The following is a 19,887-nucleotide window of genomic DNA, read 5'->3' on the forward strand; positions in this document are numbered from 1 at the left end:
ATTTGCCCCAGCTGTGTTTCCCTCCTGTGGTCCATTCCCTGATTGCTCCCTCTATGTATTTAAGCCCTGTGCTTCAGTTTGTCATGGTCGTGATCTTCCCCCCTGGTTGTAAATAGTTTGGTGTTTTGATGTAAATAAATGTCTTATTTTGCTTTGATGTAAATAGTTGTCGATACTTTCGTTTTGGGTTTTTTTTGTGGAGACCCGTAGTAGTTTTTTTTTGTTTTTTTCCCCTTATTTTTATTTTTCCTGTGGTGCACGCCGGTTGCCTAGGCCGGGGTGTAACATAATGGGGGCTCGTCCGGGATCTTCGTCTACCTTCGCTGGAGGGTCCGAGGGACCGCTCCAGCCTTCCGTTTCCGCTGGAGGATCCAAGGGGCCCGTCCAGCCATCAGCGTCGCCGCAGAACAGCAGCCGGTGCCGTATGCGCTGGTCATGAATCAAACATTTTCTTTGGGGTTACATGTTTTAAATGTTTGATTTTTGGGTGGGGGGAACTGTTATGATTCGGTGTTGTCAGTGTTTTGTTGTAGGCGTGACTGTTATGTGTTTCCTGCTTTACTTTGAAAGTCTGTCTTATCTCAGTGTGTTCAGTTTACGCTTCCTTGTCTCGTCAGTTCTGATTTCCCCCAGCTGTGTTTCCCTCCTGTGGTCCATTCCCTGATTGCTCCCTCTATGTATTTAAGCCCTGTGTTTCAGTTTGTCATGGTCGCGATTTCCCCCCCCCCCCCCCCCCCCCCCCCCCCCCGGTTGTAAATAGTTTGGTGTTTTGATGTAAATAAATGTCTTATTTTGCTTTGATGTAAATAGTTGTCGATACATTCGTTTTGGGATTTTTTTGTGGAGACCCGTAGTAGTTTTTTTGTTTGTTTGTTTTTTTTTTTTCCCCTTATTTTTATTTGCACGCCGGTTGCCTAGGCCGGGGTGTAACATAAGCTCGTCCATAATATCAGATCGGTCCATCTCTAATATGAAGTGCAGCTAGCAAGTGAAACTAGTGAGTGCTCCATCAATGCTCAGAAAAATTATATGGTTTATATGCTATTATCTCATCTTTCATATACTGGTTGTATTCAAAAGCATGTTGTTTTTTTTTGTTGTTTTTTTTTGACTCAAGTGGCTTCCACCTTTTGCAGGAAAGGACTTCTTGCATATTTTGCAAAGTACTTATTCGAAGGCTGACAAGGCCCTTGTGGTTCTCTCAGGCATGTCTTAGCTTGTCTTGCTGGGGGATGTAAGTGCATGATATTGAAATAGCAATAATCGGGATATTCTTTTTTTTTTTTTTTACCCACAAAGAATATACCGGTATTATATGGCACAGCCATAATTTGTACAATATTTAGATGCCCATTGAATGTTTAAGGAACAAAGCAAGGCAATAAATGCAACTAAACACAAACACTTTTTGTGAATCTTGTTGAGAACTTATATGTTACCATAAAATGGTTAAAAAAATTCATTTTGATTAATAGTGCAGAATAGAATACATGATTTAACTGTGTACTTCAGATGTTAATGGTCTTTATATGTCAGTGTGACACAAAAATGTTGAAACACTTCAGTCTTTTGAATGTGTTTGATAAAATCCCTGATGGATCTATCATCTGTTTTGCACAGGAGTTGCTGTTATTGTGTTGGCCTTAATGCTTTAGTCCAGGTTAAGAGTTTAGATTAAAAACAGACTCTCCCCAGTGCACAGTTAACGTCGGAAGCTGCCTTTTTAAAAAAGAAAAAACCACATCCTAACATGTTTACATCAAGATAGATGGCATGCACAGTGCAGTCATAAAGTAATCAGGAAAGTCATTTACATTGTTCACTTTATATATGGTTGATGAAGACGTTTTAAAACATCCCTCTGAAACCAATCAATTCTGGCCTGACTGAGTTGTTTATATGGAACATTTCTATTTTGTGTGGGCTTTTAAACTAATTATACTCAGAACATTAGGCTTCATGTAAGCAGAGCCATGAAAAAAACCCCCAAATGTTCAGCAATCATTTTAAAAAGACAATTACATTTATCTAAAAGCTGCTAAAATTAGCAATCATAAGCTGCTATGCATTAGTTATATCTGAAGTAAAGCTGTACATAAAAATGGCTGAACTTATTGCAATAAGAGCTTTGTATTTACATTTAAAAAGTTGTATTGTCTCCCTTTGAAGCCTTGTGTGATGTGATTGTATCCATGTGCTTTGAAAAACACATCACTTCAGCTGTAGCAGAGTTCAAGCAGACATGAATAACTGTTGGCTGAATAAGGGAGGCAGGTTCTGGTTTTAATTTCCGCCAGTGTTGATCTTAGAGATGCTGTCCATGCTGCATAAAGACTGAGTGTCACTTCATAACCTGGACAGACAGGATTAGTATCAGCACTTAACAAATGAAGAACATCCTTCATACTAATCTTCCAGCTGTCAGACATGAGCGAGCCAGGGGATACTCCTGCTCCCTCACTCCAGATCAGCTTACTACTAATGACACACCCACTCCTGCTTTCTAACCCACCATGCAAACACAGCAAACGCAGCACGACTGACCAGATGTGAGGCGGTTATGGCCGAATTGTTGTATGGTGACCGATGAATGGCATGTGTGTCATTGCCATAAATGCAGCCATGCTGATAATGTAGGATAATCCAAAATAACTTGAAAAGGAAGAGTGAAGCAAGCTTGAACTTTAAAAGAAAGTCATTCACATGGCTGCTTTTTATAGATATTTTTCCCACAAGATTTTTATGGGTTGTTTTTTTTTCACTTTTAATACTAATTACAAACATTTTGCTGCAGAGCAAATCAATCACGGCATATCATGAATCATCACATAAATTCATGCAAAATCATTCAGAGCAGAATGATGAAGTGGCAAACATTTAACACTCCTCTTTTTGTCACTCCAGGCTAACAGTGCTCTTCTTCCGTCCTTTTCTCACTCAGTCTTTTTTGTGACCTTCAGTAACTTGCTGTTTTGTTTGCAATTGTCCTCTGTGTGTGTTTTTTATGGTTGGCTGATGGTTTTCTTTTCGCCATGCCACAATGCAGATGCTCTCATTTCCCTTCAGTGACACAGCCTCAGTGCCCTTCAATGTTTTTGCCTGTTTATATTAAAGAGAGATGAAAGATAAGCCTATTTCCACACTAATTAGACACAGGGCTGCCTTTTATTGATGGCAGGGAAAGGGCTATTTTAGATAAATTCCATGATTTGATGTTCTTAAAAAACAATAATGTTGAAATCTAATAATGGTGTGATGAAGAAATTTCTCACGATAAGAGTTGGAGCCTGATTGCCATTTGTCTGGTTCAAATCTTGATTGGAGTGGTCATATACACGCTGAATAACCAAATATGGCTGTTTGGATGTCTCAGCCACATTCGTAACTTTTTTAATTTCAGTGAAACGAGGCAAGAACAACTCATGAAAAGAGATTACAAAGTTGCAGAGCAGTGACAAAAAGAGATTTCAGCAATCCCGTTCTGTTCTGTTATAGAAATTGTAGAAATAACTTGTTTTCAGTGCATGGATAATGCAGTTTGGTTTATCTTTTTGACCCATGAACCCAAGATAAACTAAAGCTCTACATGTATGAATAAATTGCTTGTAAATGTTTTCCACATGATCATTTGTTTCACATGAATGAACACAGTCAAGATTCTGATTTTTTTTTCCCAGTATTGGGGTTTAAGAGTGAGAAATAAAGATTTTAATGAGTATGGCTAAACGTCTCAGTGTAACCACCGCATTCGTTGCTTTATGCACCGCCAGTAATGTCATCACACAGCCACTTCTATTTATGCTGCCCGGCCCGGGAGCCGTCGCCAGTCCCCTTCGAGGCCTTCCCCAAACTGCAGCGCCAGTTCACACTTCCTCATCCCTCATCGCCCATCGTTACCGAGAATGTGGTCCCAGCTAGTGAAACTGTAAAAAAAAAAAAGCTGACACACGCTCAACACAACATCCAGCTGATTTTAACAGATGTGAGCAGAGTGTACTGTAAATGAGTAATCTATAACTTGCTATGACAATAAGACAAGATTATCTCTAAACTGCATTCTTGCATTATCTTAGGAAGGCTCTAAATAAGTATCAGTATTGGTGTTGATATTATTGGTTGAGTGCTACTTCCTAGATACTATGTAACACCAACTGCCTAACTCAAAGTATACCATAGAAGTTGCACCAAGTAGGACCCAGAAAGTATGACAATAGAAATGTAGTAGCCAGTATCAATACCAGTAGAAATGCATGATTTTCAATAGTCAATTTAATACAAATAATATTCATAATCCCATATTCTTAAACATACTCCTTGATTAAAAAGTCATTTGAACTCACTGACCTGTGGTGGCAGAGTGGTGGTAGTGAAGCTTAGTAACATTACAACAAAGTATAATGTTAGTTACATTACATCAGTATAAAACATGGTTGCTCTTACAATGCGAATACCAGCTCTTAAAAAAAACCCTGTAATGTGTATTTCACAATAAAAATGCCTGACTATTCCTTATTGTGTGAGTTGTGAGTTGCGCTGCAGCTTTGCTTGTCATCATCTTCAGTGTGTTGTTTTTGCTGTGCCATGTGTAGTTTTGTGCCTGTGGGTGTCCGTCTTCTTGTTCAGCATGTAAGGATAGACTGCCTCAGTCATCCAATAGAAGCCTTGGTACCAAGGGTTAAAAGGATTTTAATAAAAAGAAAAAAATCTGTCATGTTTTCTGAATTTTGGCATTGAAAGATATCTTAAGAATTGGTTCTGGTAACATTAACATCTGGGAAATTTTTTTTTAAAATGAAAATAAAATAAAAATAAATGATTTTATTAGAATAAGAAGAACATCATTGTGAAGCCTGAGAGTCAAAGATGGATTTTAATTTAGGATTACTGGGATAAAATACCTAAAATTAAATCCCAAATTCAAAAAAAATAAGTGGTAAAGGTTTAAACTTCACTTCGTAAGAATGTGTGTAATTATAAACTGGTGTCATACACACAACTTGGTAACCTATTGGAGTAGGTGGATTTAGTACTCATGAACTGCTTCACTTGCCTTTTTTGTTTTGTTTGTAGAAGTACAACATAAATAGAAATGATACAAGTCTAAAATTATCAGGGAGGAAAAATGTGTTTGCTCTCTGCACGATTACCATATTACAGCTAAATAATTCACTGTCTTCATGTTCCTTCTTTCTGTGCGCAGGGGTCAGAGTGGATTAAACTGGTAATAATAGCAGTCTTATTTCAACAGGAGAGCAAGCCAAGTTAGAGCCCCTGGCCCTGAAATCTAAATTAAGAAGAAGTATGGTAGGAAATTCTACGGCTGCGTGCTTAAGTACGGAAAGATACACAGAAAGACAAGGAGTGACTCTAGTTCTCCTGCCTACATCTCTGCCAGACAAATCAAGTGTGGCTCTAGTCAGCCTCTACCTAATGCAGTAGGGCTTCTGATATGATGGAACTAAAAACAATGAATAAATCATCTCTACTGCACTTAATAGCACCCCTTTTATCTTTCAGACCATTCCAACACTTGCTTTTATTGCTGTTTAATGTGAGAAAGCAGTAGGAAGTGAGACCTAGCAGATCCAAAGTTACCAGAAGAATGTATCTTTTGTCTCTCTTTATCTTATTTGGCCTAAATTGGGCTTGAAATGATAGGTAATTGAGCAAATGTGGAGTGAGACTTTGTTCTGACTGGGTCTCAGGGTTGTAGATTTCCTCGAGGAAATTTCAGCACCATTTACCAGACCCTTACTCTTATGATTGCTTTCTCTGGATGAAAACTTTTGAAAGACAGATTTAGACATTATATAATTTATAAAAGCACGCTTGGAGAAGTTGTGTCTCTCAAAAGACAGGTAAAAGGCAGTTAGAGGCAAGGAGACCATGTTCAACCCAGTATGCCCTACGTAATAGTCTGTAATTGTTTTGCATGCTGAGTGCTGACGTCCTGCGGGCGTCTCTTGGAATGAGATGGGTTATATTTCCATTTTCAGTTCTATATGGATGAGTCCAGGCCTGCACTACTAATAAGCAGATCCACCACACTTTAAGAACTTGCTTAATTACTGATTCTTGGCTGACCTTGCTGTCTGCACTTCACTTTAGAGCCTCAATTGTGGCTTGTCAATTTCTATGTTAATGAATACTAGAGGCGCAGGGAGGGACAGGGAGAGGACAATTGTTTTCAGAAAAACTTGATGTTCAGCAGAGGAGTTATGTGATTAAAATATTGTTAAGTAACCTTGTATTAAGAGAGTGAAAAATAAAAGACATTAGATTACAAATGCACTTAGCTGCTGTACTTAGTGTCACATAAGAAGTGCTACTTGTCAAACACCAGCTTTGAGAACATCACAAGTAAGTGGGGGCTTAAATCTTACATCTAAATAAGTCCTAAGATTTGGTTCTCATTTATATGTGGTGGCATCCTGTCACTACCCTCTTCAAAACCCCATTTGTAGAAGGAAGTGGTGCTTGTGTACCTTTGAGTTGACTTTTTCTAGTTTTGTGATATCAGTCCACCAACCAGCTGGCAAAAAATAACTTAGGCAGTCATTTAAACTTTGACCCACAGATGAGTTCATGTGACAGAAATAGTTATTGCCCCCCCTGAGTTTGAATTCTGTAGATCACATATAAGGGTAGCATTGTGTTTGTAGTCCACCATGTGAGCTTCATAACTGAGCTAGCTTGTGTCTTATGTTTGGAAATTCTCACCACCAGGTTCCTTGACAAAGTTCTGTTCAGGCCATGTGAGAATAAAGCAGGTAATTGTGCTGTGAATTCAAGTGGGCGAGTGGGTGTCATGTGCTATGCCTCCTGCTCTGTGGTAAAAGTGAGGAGAACGACTTTGCCCAGACTTGATTTTTCTAACACTGGAGTTCAGGAAAACTGCTAATGCAAACTGTCGACTGCAGTGACAGCTACACAGGGGCGTAACAGCAGAGGTGTAAGTGAAGCAGATGCTGATGCTGTATAAAATTACATGTCAAAAATGACAAAAATTACTAATAGCTGGATAAGATGAAACAAGGACAAAACACCGCTGTGCTCCAAATCACCGATGGGTGTGGGCAGGAGTGTTGCTTCATACCTGGTACAGCGTCACGGTATAATGGCAGTGAAACATAGCACTGAAATTGTTTAGGCTTTTAGGTTTTGAAAGTTTGATATGAATTCATCCACATTTTTGTGAAAAAAAGGCATACTTACATATATTTATACACAGTGTAAGCATGTTTTTTTCCCTTTGGAAGCATCTTTGCACAAATTCACAGCGCGTGGTTATTAAATGTAAATCTCTCCACTCCTGCACATCTGAGACTTCCCACTCTCCCGCCCTCTATTCTTTTCTTTCCATCTCTTACTATCTTTCTATTTTGCTGAACCTTACCATGTATTCCTTTTTAGATGGAAAACAGTGATCCTGCTCCAGTCTTCTGATTAAAAGGAAAAACCTCGACTGGGAATCATCAGGAACGCTCCCATGACGGCTCCAGATGCAAGCTCTTGATTGGCTGCTTGATGTATAATTCAGATTAGATGGGAGATCTTAATGAGACTGACTAATGATGTTGACACGTGTCTCAGCGTGGAAGAGGGGGAAAAGTAATGCCTGCACACTCACAAATTTATTTAAACAGATAACATCAAATGTTCGTCAAAGTCAGAGTATAACGTCGCGTTTATGACATTCATGTACTGTCAAATTCTTCATGCTCTAGATACAAACGGGTCTGCACCAAGTCTGCAAAACATCTTGTATTTTAAGCTTCTTAGATATTAACTTCTAATAATTATGGACTTGTGTGTTTTTTTTTTTTCAAGTTTTCCCATCACACATGTTTTGATGTTTGTCTACACTGCAGCTGTTTTTCTATTGCTATGATTTTTTCCTTTTTTGTTTTGCTTTTTTAATTTCATACTTTATTTGTAGTATTTGCTTTCAGATGCTTATCATCTTAGGCATGGTCAATGGTTTACTCACACCTGTTACCGCACAGACTGCTTTTTGCGTCTGGGTTTAGATTATTTTCTTTTGACAACTGCAGCCTTATTTCTCTAAATGAATTTGTGGATGTACAGCCATTTTCAAATAGCTATACACCCACGGTACCAGTGACATACATAGGACCACCCCAAACATTCCCAAATGCATATTACTAGTAGAAGTTCAGAGTACCACTCACTAAGTTCTCCTTCTCCTCCTTTTCTCAGTGTTTTCAAGGGATTCAGCTTTAAACTTTTTTAAGTTTTTGTGATAATTTAGTCAATGGTTTGTTGGCAAGTTCCAAAAGGAGAAAATGTAGTTCCAAGTTGAAATATTCAGCACTACTCAAAATGCAAAAAAACCCCAAAACAACCTAAACTATGAATAATAAACTAGCCTTTTGCAAAAAGTTATTTAACACAGCAGTGGAAAAAACTCAGAGTGATGCAATGACAAGGTCATGTCACAAAACAAGGAGTTTTCTCTGTTTTAGAGGAGAAATTGTCAGTGTGTGACTGACGTCAAAAGGAATGGCTTGAATTTTGGATCAGAAGGTGAAATGTCCTTCTTTTTTTGTATATATATTTTAAAAAACAAATGAAAGCATCAAATATGTAGGTTGATGTCCAAGACTTTCTGTGACTGAAATAAAACTCTCCACAATGCAACAATAGCTGTTAGATGATGAGTGGTTTTAGATCATGATGATCCAGCAGTGGGTGGTACATTCTTATAAAAGCCCAGACAGAGAAGTTATTCTGAATCCACCACTTGTACTCTTCAACTTTGTTTTAACCCCCTCCTCTCCTGCTCTGCATTTTAAAATGAAACCCAGAATTTTACTTCTCTGGAAGTGCATCACTTGGTGAGGTTAATTAGATGTTGATGCCTTTTCACACGCTATGATCAAACACGTATGCCGGACCATCAAATTCAAAGGCAATGGCACTGTGATTCGGAAAGATGCCACTTTAATCAAAAAGGCTGTTCACAGCATTCAGCACATGAACTGGCCAAAACGATGACATAATCAAGGACAAGAAAAGGTGTCCAAAAGTTTTAGAACTATTAGATTTCTTGTACGTGTGAGCAATTGCTTTTCCCAAGGTTGCACATGAATCTGCTGGCAGCGTCAGTATCAGTTATAAAGAGGTTAAATCACTTCTAACTGAAGGATTTGAAAAAGGAAATGGCATTTTGAAAAGTAAACCTCTGAAGGACTGGTAACAATAAACCAACTCTCATTCTGATGTGTTGGTTTTAATTCAGTTGTGTGCTCTGGCTGTCAGTGGTTTTGTGCTGGCACAGATGTGCATACCAGATGAGCAGGGGAAATGGCATCATCTCTACAATTACAGGAAGGTCACGACCTGCTGTCACAGCAACTGTTTGGCATCCGTTTAGAAACTGCTTGGCACCCGCAACCTGCAGATTTCATAAACCTGCAATTAGGCAATGGGCATGTATCAGTCAGCACACTCTGTGAAACATCTGCTTGTCTGTGGGTGTGTGTTATTGCGTTTGTCAGAGTATGTGTGTTCGTCTGTCCATTTTCAGCATGTGTGCATATCACAGAAAGAATTAGAAATGATGGACGATGGACACAAGCTAAGTAGCAAATTGTAAAAATCTCTCATTGAAGCCTTAGAAGTGGAAGGTGAAGGGACATCCAGTATAGTCTCTTGGAGATAAAGAAGCGTTATTTGTCTTTTATGACAGCAAATTCCCAAACAGTTGGAAAAAGAAATGGCTTCTTCCTGATGTCTTAGTCTTTTTGCATATTTGTCACACTGACATTTCAAATCATCCAGCAGACTGTAATATTAGATAAAGATAGTATGCATAAATACAAAATGCAGTTTTTAAATGAGTGATTGCATTTATTAAAGGAAAAAGTTATGTAAAGCTACTTGGCTGTGTGTGGGAAAGCAATTGCTCCCTAGACCTAATAACTGGTTGTGCCACCTTTGGCAGCAAGAACTGCAATCAAGTGCTTTTCACATCACTGTTGAGGAATTTTGGCCCGCTGTTCTTTAAAGAATTGTTTTAATTCAGACACACTGGAGTATGTTCAAGCATGAACAGCCTGTTTGAGTTCATGCCAAAGCACCTAGATCTGATTTAAGTCCAGATTTTGACTAGTCCACTAGTTTATTTTCTTTCTGGAGTCATGCAGAGGCAGATTTTCTGGTATGTTTTTTGACATAACATAAGTGTGGTTGAGCTTCAGAATTCACGATTTTATCAATAATGACAAGTCTTCCTGAAGTATCAAAGCAGCTCCAAACCATCATTCTACCTCCACCATGTTTGGCTGTTGGTATACCCTTTTTATGAAATGCTGTGTTTGTGTGACCTTAAATGATGCATGTGAGGCCTGCAGTTCTTTAGATGTTCTGGGTTCTTTTGGGAATAACCTGGATGAAACATCAAGGTGGAATAATTTTGTAGGCTGGCCCCTCCTGGGAAGGTTCACCACTGTTTCAGGTTTTGTGGATTATGGCTCTCACTGTAGTTCACGTGCCTCAGTTAAGGTCAGCGTTCATGATCCAATAAACCCTTGAAAATTGCTTTTCAGACTGATAGATGTCAATGACTTTGTTTCTCAGCTGTTCTTGAGTTTCTTTAGATCGAAGCATGATCTGCTGCTTTCTTAATAAAAAAAATATGTTAAAATTGTTTCATGATCTAAAACATGTAAGTGACAAATATGCAAAAAAGCTCAAAATCAGGAAGGAAGCAAATACTGTTCCACAGCACTGTAGGTGGTGAAATTAAAGTATCTTTACTCTAAACCTATGCTTTACACAAAATCCTTCTAAGAGTTGGCAGAAAATATCCAACAGCAACAAGAGCAAGCCTAACTCAGAGAGGGAAACAAGAAATGGCGGAAGGCACAGAAACAGGAGGGAGATGAGATGACGACAACTGATGGACAACACACAGACCAGACAGTGACAGATATATAAACTAATGAGACAAATATTGCTCCCAGGAGATGATGAAAAGCAAAACGGAGCTAAAGGAAGTGTGAATATTAGACTGATACTGTGACATCACTCATTTGTTGGAGGCCAAGGTTACACCATGTTTGTGTGCTATCAAATCTATGACAGCGCTATGTGTAAGTGGACAGAAAAGAATTCAATATGGGGTTCATACACGCACTGCTACAAGCAAGATTCACTGGTGGATTTAAGCACTTTGAATCAAACCCACAGCAGGGGGGAAAAGGCTTCATCTTATTACGTTAAAACTTTGAGAAATGTTCAAGTAGAAACCAATGGAGAGAAGACAATTTGTCTGTGTGTGAACTCACATTGCAGGAGTACTGCTGTGTTTTAAAAGTCCACGGCTACATCTGTTCTTGTGTTTCCTGTGGCCCACTAGGACACACATTATTTTCTTCTTATTTTCAATTTGAACCAAAGAATTAATTGTTTCTTTATCTGGCTGCATTCATATGCATCGTCTATTTCTGTCCGCTCAGGAAAGTGGGACACGATGTTAATTCAAGATATCGCCTATTTAAAAGCAAAGTTGGTGATTATTTATTTTTTTTAAATTAGTGAAAGAGTCCATATGGAGCCGTTCCCATCCAGTCAAAGTAGCCTCCGTGCAGTGCCACTGAGCAGAGGGAGACTGGACAATGCAGCAGCAAGAAAAAAAAAAAGAAGTGTGGGAGTAAGCTGTGATGGAGTCCTGTGATCTCTAAGCAGTTTCTATGGCATCACTTATGCACCGTTTATCTACCGAATATGGAGGAACTAGCCATGAGTGAGTGAGTGCGTGAGTGAGTGAATGAGTGAGCATTTTTTTTTTTTTTTTATGGAGAATGAAGAGGAGGGTTTATGTCATATCAGTCAGCCTCTATATTTTCTGCAGGCGGAATAATGGTCAGGTACCTACTCATACTCTGAAAGGAAAACTGCGGAGGCAGATACGTCTGTGACGAGTTTCCTGAGCCCTGGGCCAGTGCAGTTATACAAGACAGCCCTCTTCCTTCCCCTCGTTTACGGACACCACAGTTCCTTTTGGGATTTCACAATGAAAGGTGGACAAGACACAAACACATGCAGTGTAATTGTTGTGTGCATAAAAATGCCCACGTGCTGCTTTAGCATTCCTTTTATTCTGTAACCTCAGCTTCAGTGTTGCTCCTATTTTCTTGAGGGCAGTATACTATGAAGATTGCTGTGTAGTCCCTACAACTGAGATGACCACTTTTTAAACAGGGTTGCTATGTTAAGTGGTTGAGAAATATAAAAGACACACAAATGAAACACAAGTTTTTGTTTAGCAAACTGGACAGTATATCTTAGCTGGCATTTTAAATCTACAGAGCACTTGTACTCTTATAAGCTGCAATCGTGGATTACATCATATGATGCAACCATAATCAATACAGCAGTGGAAAAAATGCTAAATGAAATGCATAACCAAATTTCACCAAAGAGTTAAGAGAATCCTTACAGGTGGGTGGATGGAGATGCAGTTTTATGACTTCCAACAGCTGTTACGGATCTGCACAAATGAATGTTTAAAGTGAGAAACTATGGTGATGGGTCTGACATGATGGATGATCGTGCTTTTTCTAAAACGATTACATCTGCCCATAGTAGATCCCATATCCCTGCTTCCCTAGCTGACACAAGTTGGTGAATGGTATATGGGATTTTGTTTGTGGGGCTTACAGAACTGTCGAAACTTGACCAAGAAGAGATGCTGTAGAGAGTTTTTCAAGAAAAGGAGTTTTTTTTGTGAGCTGCTTAGAGGTTTATTTATTTCACATTTTCCTGTGATGGATAAATTATTAAGTTGTAGTAAGGCATGCACTGGAGCTCCACCATACACCATATATAAGACAGCTGTTTGGGCAATGTTATTACATTTAAATGTTGAATCTCTTATTAAGAAAAACAATTTAAGGTTTCAAATGTTTCAATAAAAATCAGTAAATATGCCTCCAGTAACACGGCCTTTGAGTCAGATGCCTAATATTGATATTGAAGTGGTGCATTTAAGGCACTGATTTAAAAATACAGGTCTGAATTTAGCTTATTACTCCGCCCCTTCCTTACTCCCCATGCTGCTGCAATCCTTCTCCATAGTTGTATTACTTCCCGCATTGATTACTGCAATTCCCTCTTATTTGGGCTCCCTAAAAGGTCCCTTCATGAACTCCAACTTCTTCAAAATTCCACAGCTCGGGTCATAACTCGTACTCCGTCAAGAGTTCATATTACGCCAATTCTTCAGCAGCTTCACTGGTTGACCATAGAAGTCAGGATAAACTTTAAAATCTTACTTCTTACGTACAAGTGTATGCATAAATCTGCTCCTTCCTATTTGTGTGACCTGCTCGATATCACCACAGTTTCCCGCCCTCGCCGATCCTCATCTGCTATTCATCTTACTGTTCCGTTCGCACGTCTTACCACTATGGGGAACAGAGCCTTCAGTCACTCTGCTCCTCGGCTCTGGAGCTCTCTTCCTCCAGCCATAAGAAATATAGACTCTCTTCCCACATTTAAGTCACAGCTCAAAACACATCTGTTCAAACTGGCTTATTTGCTTTAGTGCTGATTTTACCTGTTGTCAAGTTCTGCTTTGCAATTTTAACTTATTTTATGTATTTTATGACTATTGCTTTGTTTATTAATGTTGTCCTTTTGTAAGCTGACCTTGGGTTTTTGAAAGGCGCCCTCAAATAAAATGTATTATTATTACTATTACTCATGGTGATAATTGGGCTACTCAATTTAGTATGTGTTGGTTTCATCCTGGCTTTGATCTGATCTGAACTCTCTGATTAATCATTTACCATAAAAACAAATACATAGAAAAAATATACCACGAGCATTTTTATCCAGCAAAAATGTCAAACCAGCTTAAAATAGAAGGCATTCGCACAGAATGGTGCGAGGGAGACAGCGGGTAAAGTGTTAAATATTGCACACAGAGCAAACAATTCAACAACAATTCACCACTGAGTGTGCATTTGGCTGTGAGATTTCAGCTGAGCTGAGACTTTTTTTTCTTTTTCAGACCGCTATTACATGAATTAGTAGGATGTGTCTCATCACCACTGATGGCTCATGCTAACCCAAAATTGGAGATGAGTACAAGAACTGAATCATTCTCTATTGGATTTGTACACCCACACAGGTGTTTTCATGTATTCTGCTGGATTACATGCTGGTGTTAAATGTGGGCAGACGTAGTGTGTGGCATAACTACAGTCCAGGTACCGATAAGATGCTGAAAAGGTGTAATTTGTCCTGACAAAATGGATGTAACAAACTAACAGATGAGTCAGAGAGTTGCCAATCAAGCAAAGTCTATATATCCAGACCTGAGAACAAGTTTAGTCCAACAAACTTAGAGAAATCTTGTTATTTGCTGGCAGTTTCTTGGTAGCATGGTTGCCAAAGAATGAACTAACTTCTAAGTGACTTTCACAGTGAAGCTTACACGATTCTGATTAATGTGTGGTGTTTGCTTAGTGGACTAATCTTCAAGCTAAAGTTCATTACTCAATTAGAAACATTCCCTCTGTTGTTGTGTATATTGTTGTCTAGCTGTTCACCAGTGTGTCTTTGCTTAGAACTGCATGACGCAATGACAACATTATTGCCTCATGTAGATTTCACAGGTTTCTGAAAACAAGTCCATCAGAAAAAACATGAATGTAAAAGCTGAAGATGGTACTTTACTGCAAAACCAACAAACTGTATTTCTTCAGCCTCCACCTACCTTTTGGTTTTTAACAGAAACCGGGGAGATAATAAAGATATAGAAAATAGAGCTGCTCACTAACATAAAGAGGTCAATATTTTCTAATTTCAGTCAGACTTCAAACTGTTGTAAATAAGGATGTTATAAAAGAAGGCAGCGTGTAGCCTAGAAGCTCCCTGATGTCTCTGAGATTGTGATGTCGGTGTTTCAAATTCGACAGGTGTCCGGATAACTCCTTTTAATCGCAGCCGCAAAACAAAGTAATAACAAGATTAAACAGTAGGCTGTTTATAATTCATATTTCCATTTGAACGGACAACATAATACTTTGAACTCGCACTTTATTTCAAGCTCCTCTCCAGCGTGAGGCTGAAGCATGCAGTTTTAAGTCCCTTCTCTCTTCCCTGTTGATCTCTCCTTTTCCGCACCTCCCACCCCCGTATTTCCCTTTCTTAACCCTGTCCACCTTTTCCTCTCTTCCAACAAGTGAAGAGCGGATTTTTTTGCACTTCTTCTTTGGCGCTTTGAATTGAGTTATCGATGTCTGCTGGAATTTCTCTCCCGCGCCATCCCCTCGTCTATTTTGCCGTTCAGTTGCGATGATGGTGCCAGAGTGCAGGTGCAGCATGTGTTGGAGACAGCAGGGACGGTGTGTGGTGCACTAGGACCAGGGAGCGATTCCTCTCGTCGTGTGCATTGCAACTACAGAGGAGCTGTGGAGGAAACCCCCCCATCGGATCTGGCCATTATATCCATACATTTCTTTTCCACATCTCCACCGCGCCGCGGCTGAGTGGGGATCGCACCAATCAGCGAGCCTAGGATGGTCAAGCACCCAGGAGAGGATTAGCAGGCTAACCGAACACTATTTGCGTAAAAGTCAGCTGTCAGATATTTTTTTCGGAGGGGTTAGTCGTTTGACAGCTTAGCCCCAACTCGTTTTGATGTTATGTTTTATTTGCTGTAGTAAAATCGTATTTTTTTCTTCTTCTTCTACCCATCATCCGTTTTATTTCAAGCGCGCAAAGTCACATCTGCGTAGGAGAGCACTTGGCGCACTTCTCCCCCAAAGGACAGAGACAAAAATCTCCATTCTTCTGTTTGGATTTAAACCGGACGATCGGCTGAATGGGTGACCTCGCCGAAACACAGACTATCACGAGCTTGCACACACTATATGGAAACCTGTTTTCTCCATTGACCTGGAGTTGTGATGTCCAAAGCCTTCCTCACTGACTGACAAACGGCATCGTACCATTTTTGGAATCGAGTTGAAGGTAGGCCAATTTTCTTTTTTCTTTTTTTTTGGCTTTTCGACATAACACGGTTTTTCTGACCATCTGATAAAGTTCGCAGACCTCATTTTAACCGACTCTTCTAATATTACAACCACAGATTGATCGCCCCTGGTCTGTGGTTCTGTCGGACAGTTGCAGTAGTTAATCTAGAAAAAATACCCGGTGGAGAAAGGCTAATATAAATCAGTTTTATAAAGCTCTGAGTCAGTCAAAAGCTTTTAAGACCGCGGTAAAGTGAGCCGTCATTTGTGAGCCGCGGTCAAGCCAGCCGCCTCCTATCCGCCGCATAAATTTCCTTGCGCTTTTACACCAGTCTTTACGGTAGCGCCTTTTCGCTTTATATCCTGATTGAAAGCCTAGACTCGCGCACACATGCACGCGCGTGAACAGTCACACGCACGCGCGCACACAAATTACAATGGAACAGCCCAATACAGCCATCGTGACAGTCTGGTTGCATATTCAAAAATTCATTAAAAATCATTCTTAAAAGTTGATGCCAAGCTTTCAACACAATCCTCTTCTCGGACACCTACTTTACCTCTGGGCCAGTTTTTACCCAGATTTACTGTAATATTACTCAGAAATCACAGTAAACTCATATTCAGTGCAATACAGTCAATGCACTACAATTATGTTTATTTCAAAAATTCATTAAAAGTCATCCTGAATAGTTGAGGTCCAACTTTCAACACATCCCCCCTCTGGGACACCTACTGTACCTGTGTGCCAAGTTTCATCCAGATTTACTGTAGAATTCCTCAGAAATTAAAGGAAACTTATATTCAATTCAATACAGTCAATACAATAGAATTATGTCAATTTTCAGAAATTCATGAAAAATCATCCTGAGTAGTTGATGTACAACTTTCAACACATCCCCCCTCTGGGACACCTACTGTACCTGTGTGCCAGGTTTCATCCAGATTTACTGTAGAATTCCTCAGAAATTAAAGGGTACTTGTATTCAATGCAGTCGGCCAATACACTACAATTATGTCAATTTTCAAAAATTCATGAAAAATCATCCTGAGTAGTTGATGTACAACTTTTAACACATCCCCCCTCTGGGACACCTACTGTACCTGTGTGCCAAGTTTCATCCAGATTTACTGTAGAATTCCTCAGAAATTAAAGGGTACTTGTATTCAATGCAGTCGGCCAATACACTACAATTATGTCAATTTTCAAAAATTCATGAAAAATCATCCTGAGTAGTTGATGTACAACTTTCAACACATCCCCCCTCTGGGACACCTACTGTACCTGTGTGCCAGGTTTCAGCCAGATTTACTGTAGAATTCCTCAGAAATTAAAGGGTACTTGTATCCAATGCAGTCAGCCAATACAATTTAATTATGTCAATTTTCAAAAATTCATGAAAAATCTTCCTGAGTAGTTGATGTACAACTTTCAACACATCCCTCCTCTGGGACACCTACTGTACCTGTGTGCCAATTTTCATCCAGATTTACTGTAGAATTCCTCAGAAATGAAAGGAAACTTATATTCAATTCAATACAGTCAATACAATAGAATTATGTCAATTTTCCAAAATTCATTAAAAATCATCCTGAGTAGTTGATGTACAACTTTCAACACATCCCCCCTCTGGGACACCTACTGTACCTGTGTGCCAAGTTTCATCCAGATTTACTGTAGAATTCCTCAGAAATTTAAGGGTACTTGTATCCAATGCAGTCGGCCAATACAGTAGAATTATGTCAATTTTCAAAAATTCATTAAAAATCATCCTGAGTAGTTGATGTCCAACTTTCAACACATCCCCCCTCTGGGACACCTACTGTACCTGTGTGCCAAGTTTCATCCAGATTTACTGTAGAATTCCTCAGAAATTAATGGAAACATTTATTCAATCTAATACAGCCAATGCACTACAATTGCATCAATTTTCAGAAATTCATTAAAAATCATCCTGAGTAGTTGATGTACAACTTTCAACACATCCCTCCTCTGGGACACCTACTGTACCTGTGTGCCAATTTTCATCCAGATTTACTGTAGAATTCCTCAGAAATTAAAGGAAACTTATATTCAATTCAATACAGTCAATACAGTAGAATTATGTCAATTTTCAAAAATTCATTAAAAATCATCCTGAGTAGTTGATGTACAACTTTCAACACATCCCCCCTCTGGGACACTTACTGTACCTGTGTGCCAGGTTTCAGCCAGATTTACTGTAGAATTCCTCAGAAATTAATGGGTACTTGTATCCAATGCAGTCGGCCAATACAGTAGAATTATGTCAATTTTCAAAAATTCATTAAAAATCATCCTGAGTAGTTGATGTACAACTTTCAACACATCCCCCCTCTGGGACACCTACTGTACCTGTGTGCCAGGATTCAGCCAGATTTACTGTAGAATTCCTCAGAAATTTAAGGGTACTTGTATTCAATGCAGTCGGCCAATACACTACAATTATGTCAATTTTCAAAAATTCATTAAAAATCATCCTGAGTAGTTGATGTACAACTTTCAACACATCCCCCCTCTGGGACACCTACTGTACCTGTGTGCCAAGTTTCATCCAGATTTACTGTAGAATTCCTCAGAAATTAAAGGGTACTTGTATTCAATGCAGTCGGCCAATACACTACAATTATGTCAATTTTCAAAAATTCATGAAAAATCATCCTGAGTAGTTGATGTACAACTTTTAACACATCCCCCCTCTGGGACACCTACTGTACCTGTGTGCCAAGTTTCATCCAGATTTACTGTAGAATTCCTCAGAAATTAAAGGGTACTTGTATTCAATGCAGTCGGCCAATACACTACAATTATGTCAATTTTCAAAAATTCATGAAAAATCATCCTGAGTAGTTGATGTACAACTTTCAACACATCCCCCCTCTGGGACACCTACTGTACCTGTGTGCCAGGTTTCAGCCAGATTTACTGTAGAATTCCTCAGAAATTAAAGGGTACTTGTATCCAATGCAGTCAGCCAATACAATTTAATTATGTCAATTTTCAAAAATTCATGAAAAATCTTCCTGAGTAGTTGATGTACAACTTTCAACACATCTCCCCTCTGGGACACCTACTGTACCTGTGTGCCAAGTTTCATCCAGATTTACTGTAGAATTCCTCAGAAATTAATGGAAACATTTATTCAATCTAATACAGCCAATGCACTACAATTGCATCAATTTTCAGAAATTCATTAAAAATCATCCTGAGTAGTTGATGTACAACTTTCAACACATCCCTCCTCTGGGACACCTACTGTACCTGTGTGCCAGGTTTCATCCAGATTTACTGTAGAATTCCTCAGAAATTAAAGGAAACTTATATTCAATTCAATACAGTCAATACAATAGAATTATGTCAATTTTCAAAAATTCATTAAAAATCATCCTGAGTAGTTGATGTACAACTTTCAACACATCCCCCCTCTGGGACACCTACTGTACCTGTGTGCCAGGTTTCAGCCCGATTTACTGTAGAATTCCTCAGAAATTAATGGAAACATTTATTCAATCTAATACAGCCAATACACTACAATTGTGTCAATTTTCAAAAATTCATGAAAAATCATCCTGAGTAGTTGATGTCCAACTTTCAACACATCCCCCCTCTGGGACACCTACTGTACCTGTGTGCCAAGTTTCATCCAGATTTACTGGAGAATTCCTCAGAAATTAAAGGAAACTTATATTCAATTCAATACAGTCAATACACTACAATTATGGAAATTTCAAAAATTCATTAAAAATCACCCATAATAGTTGAGGTCCAACTTTCAACACTTTCTTACTCTGGGCGTCCTACCGTACCTCTGGGCCAAGTTACATCTCAATTCACTGTAATCTTTATCAAAAATTGAAA

The 19,887-nt window shown here is 39.0% G+C and overlaps 1 protein-coding gene and 1 long non-coding RNA gene across 5 annotated transcripts in view; one reads left to right on the forward strand and one right to left on the reverse strand.

The window, feature by feature from the left end:
- Nucleotides 1–213: 213 nt before the first annotated feature.
- Nucleotides 214–1,043, reverse strand: LOC145421133 (uncharacterized). The gene is made up of 2 exons (XR_013902437.1): nucleotides 915–1,043; nucleotides 214–269 (listed from the first exon to the last, which is right to left on the reverse strand). It is a non-coding gene; the product is annotated as an uncharacterized LOC145421133 (long non-coding RNA).
- Nucleotides 1,044–15,239: 14,196 nt separating this feature from the next.
- il1rapl1a (interleukin 1 receptor accessory protein-like 1a) overlaps nucleotides 15,240–19,887 on the forward strand; it is a 187,776-nt gene continuing 183,128 nt past the window's right edge. For 2 of the 4 annotated variants that reach the window (XM_026145483.2, XM_026145485.2), the window contains exon 1: nucleotides 15,240–16,008. The gene's annotated coding sequence lies outside the window, so the exon portion shown is untranslated. The remainder of the gene's footprint in view (nucleotides 16,009–19,887) is intronic. The other 2 variants (XM_026145487.2, XM_026145486.2) reach the window with 2 other exon arrangements.

Source organism: Astatotilapia calliptera, chromosome 16, assembly GCF_964374335.1.
Source record: "Astatotilapia calliptera chromosome 16, fAstCal68.1, whole genome shotgun sequence".
Classification (NCBI taxonomy): domain Eukaryota; kingdom Metazoa; phylum Chordata; class Actinopteri; order Cichliformes; family Cichlidae; genus Astatotilapia; species Astatotilapia calliptera.